Below are 13,537 nucleotides of genomic sequence, written 5' to 3'. Positions count from 1 at the left end.
CTTCAGACAGGTGCCTGGCCAAGTAACAGGCCAGGTCTTCCAGACTACATGGAGACAAGAATGTTATACCTCAGTGCAAATTGCTTATCAAGCAAAGCAAAGCAATATTAGCAACTAATGTACCTGAAATCAATCAAATGTCATCAGTATACTAATCACACAACTAAACAGCAAATGGTTTACAATTAACTATAAACAGACAAACACAATCCAATGCACCAAAGTGCAAGCAACTCAAAAGCCAAACATCCTACAAAACAAAACAAGTTAGTGTACAATGTACAATGATATCTCAATCAAAAGTGAATCCACCTCCTTAAGGTATTTTGCCTCTTAACCTGAAAATCACATTCAAACATGAGATACAAGACCACTAGGACAAGCCTAGGGTCAAAAGGAGGGAAAAAAGTCTAAACAGCAAGTCAAACATGATCAACATCAACTTTAATCACATACAAAGAGAATCCAATTGGTCTCATGTCTAAACCATACACCAAATTAATTTCATGCACAAATTAGATCAAGCTAGGCAATTATGAGTCATATAGGAGCAAACAGAAAGATCACACTCAATCAAATACCTAAACAGCTCAATAAATTCCACAAAAATTCCAGCCTAAACAGGACACATTCAATGAACTACATATCAAATTTCATGCCATTTGGACAACAGGAAGTAGGTCAATGAAAATCAACAAGTCAGCAGACATCCAAACAAGTCAACACATGGTAGCAAAATGAGCATTAACTTCAATCACATGCCAAACAGTGAAAACAATTAAGAAATTAATGGGACCAAAGCCAAACTACACCTAAACATGTTATGAATCACTCCATCAAATTTCACATTCATATGATATGGTATGAGCATTCAACAACACATGTAAAGTTTGTTACACAAGAAACAACCCAAAGATGCTAAACAGCAATCAAAAATCCAAATCAATTAGAAAATGGACCAATTAAATCCACAAAAACTCATGTTGAAAGTTAACATACATATTGTATCTCATGCAAAAAATCAGAGCCATAGGCCTAGGGGAAGCATGGTAAATTAATTCATGAACTCAGCATATCATAATGTGACACATATTGTCACACTCAAAAAGAAAAAATCATATCTACAAATCCAGAGATCCAAAAATTACAAATGATATACCAAAATCTCCAGAAATGTGTCAAGAATCATCATATGAAATTTCATTAATTTTGGATAATGTATGAGCATTTGGTGATTAAAATGGTAAAGAACATGAATATTGCACACATGTCAAAAATCAATAAGCCATTCTAAAATTCTACCAGGCACAACTTACACTACTATGCCTAAAAAAAGTAGATTAAATTTGGAATCTATCAAAAAAAGTCCCACTTAATTTGGATTAATATTGAATTTTTTATGAATTTTTTAAGATTTGTGGAATTATTGAATAATTATTTAAGTGATTATATGAATTAATTAAGCTACAATGGCGTTTCCGTAATTACTACAAAACGCCCAGCACTTCATTTATGTGTTGTCATCGCTCCATTGGCCGGTTTTGGTGGTAAACAGAGTTTGAAAATTGCCATGCAAAGGAATGGATCAAACGAGAAAAATATCCAGATTCTCGTCGTTCTTCATCGCGGTTCATGTTCATCACCTTCCAGCTACGGTTACGAACTTTTCTTCACCAAAATGGACGAGCCTTATACCAATCTCTTCGTCTTTCCACGTAGAGTACAAATATGTCCATAATAATGTCTAAAGATCAACGTGTACCAAGATCCGATCGAAAGAAGTTTTGACGCATAAACTTTAATTCACCATATCTTGATGAATACTTGATGAAATCGCATGGTTCAAGCACCAAACTACTCTACGTTCAACATACTACAAGATCCATACAACAATTTCGTGAATTAACGAGTTTGAAATTTCACCTCTTGAAGATCACAGTGCGAAATCCTTGTGTATTTGGTCCTGATTCTTGAAAACAGATGGAGTAAGTTGAATAGGAAGGTGATTAGTGATGAAACTTCAGCTCAACAAGTCTTGGAGATGGAGAAATCGCGAATTGCCATTGAAGCTCAAGGTTTGGACAGCTGCGAATTTGCACGGTTTTTGCTTCAATTTCCAAAAACAGTAATGCTAATACACCTGCAGATGAAAACTACACCAAGAATTTGCAAGAACAATGGTGAAATATTGATGAATTTGGAAAAAATGAGAAAGTTCAAAGTGAAAAAAAAGTGAAAGAATTGAGAGAGTTTTAGTGATTTTCTGTTTGGATCTTGAAAAATGATTAGTGCTTAGTGAATACAGTTGCAATTATCTATTTATACCAAGGCTTAATCACAAAATTAATTAAGATTAGCAAAATTGGAGAATTAGTGTAATGTGCAATTTTTCAAGTGTGTGGCCAAAATGCCCTTCCTTAATGCAGCTCATTTTCTGTCCAAATTTTGTTCAAACAAGTCACAAATGATATATGTGATGTGTAGAAAAAAGTCCCATCTCAAAATTCCAAATATTTCTCAAATTGGACCATTTTGCCCTGGATTTTAATTAGTGCACTTGAAAAATGGCCTTTTTATGTGAATGCTTTTGGCAAAATGTGGTGATGGATTATGAAAGTACACATTAAATGTGATTTGCTCAAAGAAAAACCATCCAATTTGGCCATTCCATGTGAGAGTTATGTCACTTTGAATTCGGGCATTTTTGGAAAATAACTGGACCATATCTTGCTAACCACACATGGGAATTTGAAGTTCTTTGACTTTTTGGAATGGTGAGATCAAGATCTTCAACTTTCATGTTGGACAAAATTCCATTTGAAGCTTGTATGATGAAGTAATTTTGAGGAGAAAAACTTTCCATTTTGGGCAGCTGGAATTACAGGTCACCTGCCATTTTAGGAAACTTCTTATCTGACCTCCAAATCTTCAACCTTGGTCTTTGATATGTCAAATGAGACTTGTATGGACATGAATGAAGCCTTTCAAACCATCTCACACCTTCCAATCCATAAAATCAGACACAGTTGACCACAGTTGACCACAGTTGACCACAGTTGACTTTCTAGGGTTTCTGGTTGACTGAACAATGACTGGTGACTTCTGAGCATCCAATCTTTGGCCAAACCACTTCAAAATGATCCTTGGACCATATGAGCTTGATAAATCAACCCTAGGGCCTTGTCTCAATGAAAATGGCACTTGCTTGCTTGATTGACTGATCTCCTGACCAGTTTGACCCAATTCATCAACTGAGCTTGCACTTGGGCAAATGGACAATGCAATGCTATGCAGTGGCCTATGTTATGTTATGACCTAATATGAAATGAATGTACAAAATGTAGGGTGCAAATTTGAGGTGCTACATATATCTTAATACATTTCCATAAAAACACAATTAACAAACATAATTTATCAGTAACAAACATGCATAAGCATTCCAAAATTTGGCTTTATTAATCATGGGTGAGACACATAGAGGAACCATCAACAACATTGTGGATTTTGTAAGTCATTATTTCGAATGTATTACTAAATTTGTCATTAATTATTTTCCTTAATTATTTTTTGTTAGAATCCATAGAGATTTTATTGTCGTGTACATAAATATGTCCCACACGATGAATTGATAGAACCATATTTTACGAACAACTGGTTTAGGTCATTTACTCAACATAGTCTCATACTCTGTTGATTACAAATTTATCCTCGCTTTGGTAGAAATATGGAGACCCGAGACACACACATTTCACCTTCCATTCGATGAATGTACTGTCACAGTAGAGGACGTGAACATGTTGTTGGGTCTATCTATCGAAGGTAGGGTTGTTAATGATATAGCTATCTAAGATAACACAATATGCGAACAACTTTTGGGTGCCCCTTTATTTGAAGACCTAACAAGGGGTCAAGGTATTAATATAAATTCTCTTAAACAACACTATTCAAATATGATAACCGAAGATTCAATCGAGGATGAAAAAATAATTAAAACTCAGTGTTATATTATGTTACTATATGATAAAATTTTATTTCCTTAAACTATTGGTAATACAATAAATATTATGTATTTGCCTTTGTTAAGAAACATAAATAAAATAGGAACATATAGTTGAGTTTCAACTGCTTTGTCTCATCTACATAGTTCTTTGTGTAAAAACACACAAAAATGGTACTTGTTCATTTTATTCTTGCGCTTTTTTGCTCCAAGCATGAGGTTGGTCGAGAATTTCGTCACTCTCCCCCGTCAATCAGAATAGCTTCACATTCCTTCAAGAGTAAATTTTTTTAACTTACTTTAAATCACAATCTTTAAATTGAATCTAATATAATGGTTAACATTTTTATTTAATTGTAATTAACATTTTTACTCATTGATGTCAAACACACTCTTTCTCTATGGATACTAACATGGTTCGATAATATCATAGAAGTTAAAAAAGTTAAGGGAAATAGAAGTAGAGTAGAAGGTACAAACCATAATTTCCTCGTCGGAAGAATCGTCAACATCGTCGTCTAATTATTTTGTCCTTGATGGCCCTACACCAGTAGAGGTATTCGCTCTCTTTCGACCCTGAGGGGGCAAAGTGCATTAAATCATTGACGAGAAAAGACTAAAGAAAAGAAGGTTATCTTTTTTACCTTTGAAGTTATAGTAGTGTTGGTACCTTGAGAACCAACAATCGACACCCTCAGATTGATGGGTGAAGGTGAGAAAAATACAAGAAGGGGGATTGAATTGTGTTAGCTTTTTCTTTCTTTTAAAACTCTTAAGACAGATTCTAAACATAATGCTATAGAATCTGAGTTAGTTAGAGATAAGCGGCAAATATAAAGTGCAAGAAAGAATATCAACACACAGAGTTATACTGGTTCCTCTCACAAGTCGAGAGTAATCAAGTCCCCTTGTAGTTATAAGAGATTTTCACTATAATCACACAAGATTATAATTTGTTATAGCATACAAGCAAGCAAATTCTTTGCTTACACACATAAATATAAGACTTCCTAGCTCAAAGCCACAAGTCTGAGACTTACTTGCTCAAGCACACAAACTCAAGACTTCCTTGCTCTAGCACACAAGCTAAAGACTTCCTTGCTTAAGCATACAAGCTCAAGACTTCTTTGCTCAAGCATAAAAGCTAAAGACTTCCTTGCTCAAGCAAATAAGATCAAAACTTCCTTGCTCAGGCACACAAGCTAAAGACTTCCTTGCGCAAGCACACTAGCTTAAGAGTTCATTGCTCTCACACACACAAGTATGAGACTTCCTTGATCAAACACTTAGTAAGAGACTTTTAATAATCAACCTAGTAGATAAATGATTGTTGGGTGAATACACTTGATATACAATCAGAGGTGTATAAATAATACAACACAATAGGATGCGTTTAAGACTTAAGGATTTCTAAGATATACAAGGATAAGAAATCCTAAGTTTAGCTTGTGTTAAAATTTTGACAAAGTAGCTTCTCTTTAATTATCAATCTTTATTCAGCATGTATGTGTGTATTCAATGTATTATGTGTGTTTATCTTTAAGTCTTTTGGTTCCTTAAATAATGAGGAAAAAAGTCTTTGAAGATGCAACCGTTGAGTCTTTTGAGAAGCTTCAAAAGAGATGTGGGGATGTTTCACTAAACTGTAAGGTTAGATGTAACCTAGTTTGAAAAACCTTTGCTACAAAAGAAATTAGCAGTTGTATCCTAACATACTCTATGAAGAACCTAGAGCTTTAGATCATCTCGTGATAAAGTATGTCCAGAGATGAACAATGATCAATTAGTGTCACCTTGTTCCTTGCGCTTTGACCGGCTCAGGTTCTGATCACCAAAAGCAAACTCCTTCAAAGTATGTTTTTTAGAAGCTGATACCTTTAGACTCTGATGTTTGAATGCTGACTTCTTTTGAAGATGACTTTTTCAGAGTCAATTTTTCAGCTTCTAATACATCAGAATATGATTTCCACGCTTCTCTTTGGATGTTCAGAGTCAGAACCACTACTTATATTTAATATGAATTTTGGTATATGGTGCAACATACTTGAGCAAACATTAGTATACCCTAGTGTTCTCTAAATACTTTATTATCATCAAAACCCAAGGGATATGGGAGAAACGAATTTTGTTCCAACAATCTCCCCCTTTTTTATTATGACAAACATAAGTATTTAAGAACAATGTTTGATAATTTAATTAACTGGTTGACAGCATCGTTTGATGTTTTCAAGCTCCCCCTGAGTCTAATAGTCCATGGGGTTAGATTTGTTAGCTCCCCCTAAGTCCTATCCAGGTTAATTAAATTTTAAGCATTTAATTCACATATAGAATTCTTCATAATTTAAGCAAGATAATAACTGTCAAATTTCAGGTGCTTAAATACTTCTATATCTACTCCCCCTTTTTTCATCAACAAAAAATAAAGAAATAGAAAAGATACTGAATAAAAATATTTTCATATAAGAAAAAATCAAAAGATGTTTTAGATGTAATCATAACAGAATAGAAACAATTTAAAAGCATATTTGATTTCCCTTTTTAGATAAAATATTTGAAAATATTTGAGAATTGATTGGATCGGGTGGTAAACAACTCATGCACTTCTCCAGATGGTCAAAGTAGGTTCTTTCATCCAGGCATTTAGAGAAATAGAGATGTCAAGTCTGGAGAGACGTGTTTGAAGATAATGAATTTATTACTCTCCAATTTCCATTGTTGCATAATATCCAAAATTGATTTCACTTTAACCAAAACTCTCTATAAAAGCAGAGTTTGGATACAAGCAGAATCATATTCCATCTAAATCTTAACACACTTCTTCAGAAACAATGAGTGATTCTCCCAAAAGCTCCAAAGAGGGCACTCCAAGTTAGGTTAACAAGAAAGTTATTGAGGATGCTTCAAGAAAGCTGAAGTGTCAAACTAAAAAGGCTGAAGGTTCAAAACCAAGTTCAGATTCATCAACAAGAGCATTGAAGGTGAGCAAATCATATGTGACCAAGAAGAATAAGAGACAATTTCAGAAAAGTATGGATTTTCCATCTGACTATGGTTCAAATGCTGATGAATTTCCCTTTGACTGATCAAACTTCCTCAACTGCCGTGTTTATTTTCCAGAGGAACTTGGAGAAGATTTAGGCGATGTAAAATGTTTTGATCCATGACAAAGTCAGTCTTTGTACCTCCCCCTTTTTTAATAATAAAAATGCATTTTTCTTTTCTTCTTGCCTCTATCACTATCTATCACTTGTGTCCATATCTTTTTATCCACCAAGAAGAGTGGGTTTTAAGTCTTTTTCTAACCCTTTCCAATAAATATTGAGTTGTGAGCATAAGTAAATTCAATCAAGAACTTAAATCCCACAATTGGAAGAGACATCAATAAAGGGAAAACAAAGTAGAATTTAACTTTATCCAGACAAAATGATTCCCAAAGATAAAAGTATTTATGAAAGGTTCCATATTTCTTAGCTTAATCTAAATATGATTGGTTAGACCTATTAATATAACTTAAGGATCACAAGATAAAATTTAGACAAATTTTGACTTAGGATCTTCTGAACTTGAGAATTATTTCGCATAGTGAACTGACTGGTTCAGAGTCAGATTGTATAGAGTCATAATTAAAGTTAAAGGAAAAGGAACACTTAGATAAAAACATAAGTTAATGACAATTGGAAGAGATACACAGTATTGACAACATGTATATCATTAACCATAAGTTATCATCCAGCAGCAGATAAACCAGGTGTCAAAAAGGATCTTTCATATTCATGACACATAAGTGAGCAGATGTCAACTTCAAATGACCCACTTATATGCTATCAGAGACACCATATCAAATTCTGAGTATTAGAGGTTGAGTTTCTCAAATGATATTATTCATTATAAGCTTTTTCATAGCTTCTGATCACAATAGCTTTTAATCATCATCAGACTATGATTCTCCATTTTATAAGCAATCACTAATCCTTAAAAATGCATGTTCAAATTCTTTTTGATAAAATCAAATCTTTCAACGGTAAGAGACTTGGTAAATATATCATCCCATTGATGATCTAAATCAATGAATGGTACGTCTATCACACCCTTCTGAATATAGTCTCTTATAAAATGATGCTTTGTTTCGATGTGTTTGGTTATAGAATGTTGAATAAGATTCTTTGTCAAACAGATAGCAACAATATTACCACAAAATATTGGAATATTACTTCCAATGATCTGATAGTCTTCCAACTGATATTTCATCCAGAGTAGTTATATGCAACAACTTGCAATTGAGATGTATTATGCTTCTGCAATTGTTTCTTGTCTTTTATTAGCCCATGATATTAGATTTTTACCTATGAATTGACATTTTCCACTGGTTAATTTTCTTTTAATTATATCCCTAGTATAATTAGCATCATAAAATCTAACTAGTTTATAATCTATGGGTTTCTTATAAAGCAGACCTAGATTTGTTGTTCCCTTCAGATATCTAAAGATCCTCTTAACAATAGTTAAGCGAGTCTCTCTATGATCTGACTGAAATCTCGCACACAAATAGACATTAAATAAAATATCCGGTATAGAAGCTATTAAATAAATAAGAGAACCAATCATACCTCTGTACAGCTTCTGGCAGACATTAGTGTTACTTTCATTTTTGCTCGTGTTGCATGTTGGATTCATATGAGTTCTCATGATTTTGCAATCTCAAGCTTGAACTTCTTCAGAAGATCCTTTGTATATTTAGTATGATGAACACATACTATCTCTCTTTGCATTTATTGATTTTAATTCCAAAGAAGAACTTCAGCTCTCCCATCATTATCATTTCAAATTCAGCCTGCATTGTCTTAGAAAGTTCTTGGCAAAGAAAAGCATTAGTTGAACCAAATATGAGGTCATAAACATACACTTCTAAAATTAAGATATCATTATTAAGAGTCTTTCTAAAGAGTTTAGTGTCTACTTTCCCTTTTTGAAATACATTTTCTAACAGAAAATTACTCACTCTCTCATATTTGAGTCCATAGAGAGATTTCTTTAATCTGAAAACATAATACGCGTGAACTGAGTCCTCAAACCTAGGTGGTTGTTTGACATGCACTTCTTCAGAGATGATACATTTAAGAATGCATTATTAAAATCCATTTGGTATAATATGATATCATGATTTATACCATAAGAGAGAAGTAATATGATTTTCACTAACCTTGCAACCGGTGCGAAGGTTTCTGAGAAATCTATACCTTTTTGCTATCTGTAGCCTTGAGCTACAAGTCTAGCATTATTTTTTACCACTTTTCGTTGTTTGTTGAAATTATTTTAGAAAATCCATTTTGTTCCAATAATGTTCTACTTTGAAGGTTGGAAACCAGATTCCAAACATTACTCTTTTGAAATTGATTTAACTCTTCTTGTATAGTCACAATCCAACCATCATCACTAAGTGTTTCATCAAAAGAAGTAGGTTCAATCATGAAAAGTAATCCTAGCATTGAATGATCTTCTCTAAATGCATAACTTGTCTTCCTATGGTTATCTTTGTTCCAAGAATTATGCCTTTTGGATGAGAAGACTTGTAATTGAATGTCTTCTTGGATTGTGATGCATCTGAAGAAATATTTTGCGCTTCTTCAAATTCTTCATTATCAGGATGAACTTTTGAGGTGGGATCAAATTTTGGATCATTAGCTTATGGAGTTCTTATGACTTTTGAGCAGTCAGTATCAGATGGATTGATTGCTTCTAAACTACTAGATTCTTGACCTCTAGCTCCTGATGTGTCTTCAGATACACAAATTTCTGAAAAAACTTGAACTAACTCTGACATTTTACTTTAGGCTCTTTGCCATCAAAGTTGATGTGTTTTGATTTTTCGACCATATTGGTTTCAGAGTTATACACTTTGTATGCTTAGTGTTCAGAGTATCCCAAAAAGACACCCTTCTGAGCTTTAGCATCAAATTTCTTCAGTTCGACTTATTGTTTAGGATATAACAGGTACATCCAAAATTATGCAAATAAGAGATGCTTGGATTTCTTCCTTTGAAAAACTTATATGATGTCTTGTATAGAATATGTCTAATATAGATTCTATTATGAACATAACATGTCGTGTTTACAGCTTCTGCCCACAAGTACTTGGGTAAGTTGTTCTCATGGATCATGGTTCTGGTCATTTCTTATAAAGATGTGTTCTTGCTCTCATGGAAATTCCATGTTTTTCACAAAATAGTTCAAATGGCTCATTTTCAAAATCACCACCAATACCACTTACCTTTAAAATTTTGGATTCTTTTTCAGTTTATACTTGTATGCAGAAAATGTTAAACACATCATATGATTCATCCTTGGTTATTAGGAATTTAACCCAATTCCATCTGCTATAGTCATCAACAATGACTAGACCATATTTCTTCTCATTGATTGATGCAATACTAACATGGCCAAACCAATCAATGTGAAGTAGTTGTAAAGGGTCTAGAGGTAGACACAATATTTTTAGATTTGAAAGAAGTTTTTGTTGATTTTTCCTACTTGGCATGCTCCACAAAGAGCATATGAGTGATAATTGAGATTTGACAATCCTTTAACAAGTTTCAACTTGTTAAGCTTAAACTACCTTTTGGTCAACCAATTCATAATAATTGATTTGATAAACATTTTCCTTTCTCTTTCCTTTGAACACTATGGAGCATCAGCAATTGCTGAGTTTGATGACTTATCGAATGAAAGGAATTTCTGAGTAATAGGGTTGATCATGAATCATGAGTTCACATGATTCAAGATCAACCCTATTACTCAGAAATTCCTTTCATTCGATAAGTCATCTTCTCTTTTTTTATTCATAAGTGTAAAACTGTTGTGCTTCAGGATTTATTAGTCATTAATACATCTACTCTGTCAGTCCATATAAGTATTGATGCTCTGATTTTCTGGATTTTCATTTATAACTCTAGTGAACTCAAAATATATGTTTCGAACAAGAGCTTATTACCTTTTCAAAATCTAAACGATTTTTGTCTCTAGTAAAATATTGAGCTTGTATAGATTTGTCCATGAATTAGTGTAAGAAACATAGTATTGCTTCTAACTTATACAGTCTGAAACAATACGAAGACAAATGAGTCCTCGTTTAAATCATCTTCAACGTCGTCTTTGCATTCTCTGGCAATCTTCTCCAGCTTGTCATCTTCGAAATCATTCCAATCCTCTCAATTAATGCAGTCACTTTCATCTGAGAGATTGATGAAACTGAGATCAAGGCCTTGAAAAGACAATTAATGCAGTCAATTGAGACTGCTATATCAAAGAAAAAGAAAATTATTCTTGGTCAATTGGAGATGGAGAGCAACCAAGGATCTGAGGAGAGGTTAACTGCCACATCATTTATCAAACGTATTGTTGGTACAGTTGTTCGATATGTGCAAGAGGATCAAAAAGAGCAAGATATCAAAGGCATGAAAGCAGATTTATTGGCTTTATAAGATATTTCAAAGCAATTGTTCTTGGAGATTTATGAGTTTCTTCAAGCAAAAGAAGTTGCACCCGAACTTGGAGAGGACGATGCATAACCTACTAGGTTATGCTTGTTTTCTTTATTGTTTGTATAAATTGATCTAGTCATTACAAAGTGTTGTTTTCAGATAGGCTGGTTAAGTTGATCTTGTGACAAGGATGATTAGTATATTCCTACAATTTTTTGATATTGGAATAAATGCAGCCTTATTATCTCAGTATATTTCATTTCTATTCATCAGAATGTTGGTTGTGATATCAGTGCATGGATTCTTAACAAATTTAATGAAGTTCTTTTTCGCAGTTTCAAGAGTTGAATGGTTATCATGAAGAACCTTAATCCGAATAGTTGGTTAAGTATTGTTTGTATTTGTTTTTCTATTGGCATCGATACAATATGATGTTTCCGCATGGGAGAATTCAGACCCGAGAGCAAAATCTTAAAGTTTTTTAAATTGAAATTTTTGTGATGTTAAAGTATTGATATAAATTATTTTTTCAACTAACAAGTATCGATCTCAAAGTATGTCATAGTACAGGTTAAAGAATAACTTGTCTATTAGGCAAAAAGTCGAAGGATAACAAGTCACTTACGAATAGCTGCGATATGACAAACTACATCAGGAGTGACAACATGCAAGATGAAAGATTTGAAAGCATGTACTTCCTCAACCAAGGGCACTAACAAGGCCAAGAAGTAGAATAGACTAAAATTTATGCATTAATAAAATGTTTTTAGCGTGGGATAAGGCGAGATAATTTCTCTGGCGTTTGTAACTAATTTCAAAATTACATTAAGTAAATGGATGTCGCTCATTTCCCCTGCGAGGGCGGGAGACACCTCCTCTTTTCTAAGCTTTTAAAATTATGTAGGATAGTTGTCGGAATAAAGACTGGACATAGACTTACCCTCCAATTAAAGTATGGACTGAGAATGACGAAGACCTTCATAAGGGGAAAATCGGTTGCGGTCGGGCTACGTTAATAAAAACCATGGCTTAATTGAAGCCCAAGCTACTTAAAGCCTTTGGCACAATCAGTTGCGTTGGGCTACATTTATAAAACCTCTGGCCTAACTGAAGTCCATCTTGAAGCCTTTGGCATAATCGACTACGGTCGGGCTACGTTAATAAAACATTTAGCATAACTGAAGTTCAAGCTACCTGAAGCCTTTGGCATAATCGATTGTGGTCGGGCTATATTAATAAAACATCTGGCCTAACTGAAGTCCAAGTTACTTGAAGCCTCTGTCATAATCGGCTGTGGTTGGGTAACATTAACAAAACCTCAGACTTATGAAATCGGCTATGTAAACATTAAACCTTTAGTCGGGTTATGCAAAATAAAAGCCTCTGACCTCCATTTAACGTAAACCCCTATAGGGCTCTGAACGTCGATCATGCAAAATAAAAATCTTTGACCTCCATTTAACGTCAACCCCCATGAGGCTTTAAACGTCAGTCATGCAAAGTTAACATACCTTTGACCTTAAGTGATTTGGTTAACTTATCACGGGCCAAATATCTGACATGATCTACTCGGAGTTAGCCGGTCTGTGTTCAAAATTAACAAGATTTCTCAAATCATTAGGGTCCGGCTCGTTGGGGCTTTAAACCTATACGCTACAAACTTCAGCTAAAAAGACAAGCTAACTTGCTTGGAACCGACCATTTTATTTAATTTCCATTCGAACAAATTAGTTGTTATCAAAGAGATAAAACATATTAGGTCTACATAACTAAACCAAAAGGACTAACACATTATTGTCAGAGGATCAGAAAAGCATCAAAACATTATAAAATGCCTTCGTAAAGGATGACTAAACGATTATGAACCAATGCTCCGATGAGAAATATCGAAATTTAATCACACCAAAGATTCTCAAGCATTGGACCCCAACTCACATGGGTCGTGTAAATAATGAAGCAAGACATACTCGGAATTTTCCAACCTATGATCTATCTGAATTTGGTTACTATTAATATTTGAAAATATACATGGCAATCACAGTTTTGATAAAGCTTTGGCTTA

At 33.8% G+C, this 13,537-nt stretch overlaps 1 pseudogene; it reads left to right on the top strand.

Moving 5' to 3' along the window:
• The first annotated feature begins 1,469 nt into the window (after positions 1-1,469).
• Positions 1,470-11,836, top strand: LOC127081756 (GPCR-type G protein 1-like; annotated as a pseudogene).
• The last annotated feature ends 1,701 nt before the right edge of the window (positions 11,837-13,537 follow it).

Source organism: Lathyrus oleraceus, chromosome 5, assembly GCF_024323335.1.
Source record: "Lathyrus oleraceus cultivar Zhongwan6 chromosome 5, CAAS_Psat_ZW6_1.0, whole genome shotgun sequence".
Taxonomy (NCBI): domain Eukaryota; kingdom Viridiplantae; phylum Streptophyta; class Magnoliopsida; order Fabales; family Fabaceae; genus Lathyrus; species Lathyrus oleraceus.
The sequence above is the reverse complement of the archived record's forward strand: the minus strand, read 5'-3'. Positions and strand labels throughout refer to the sequence as shown.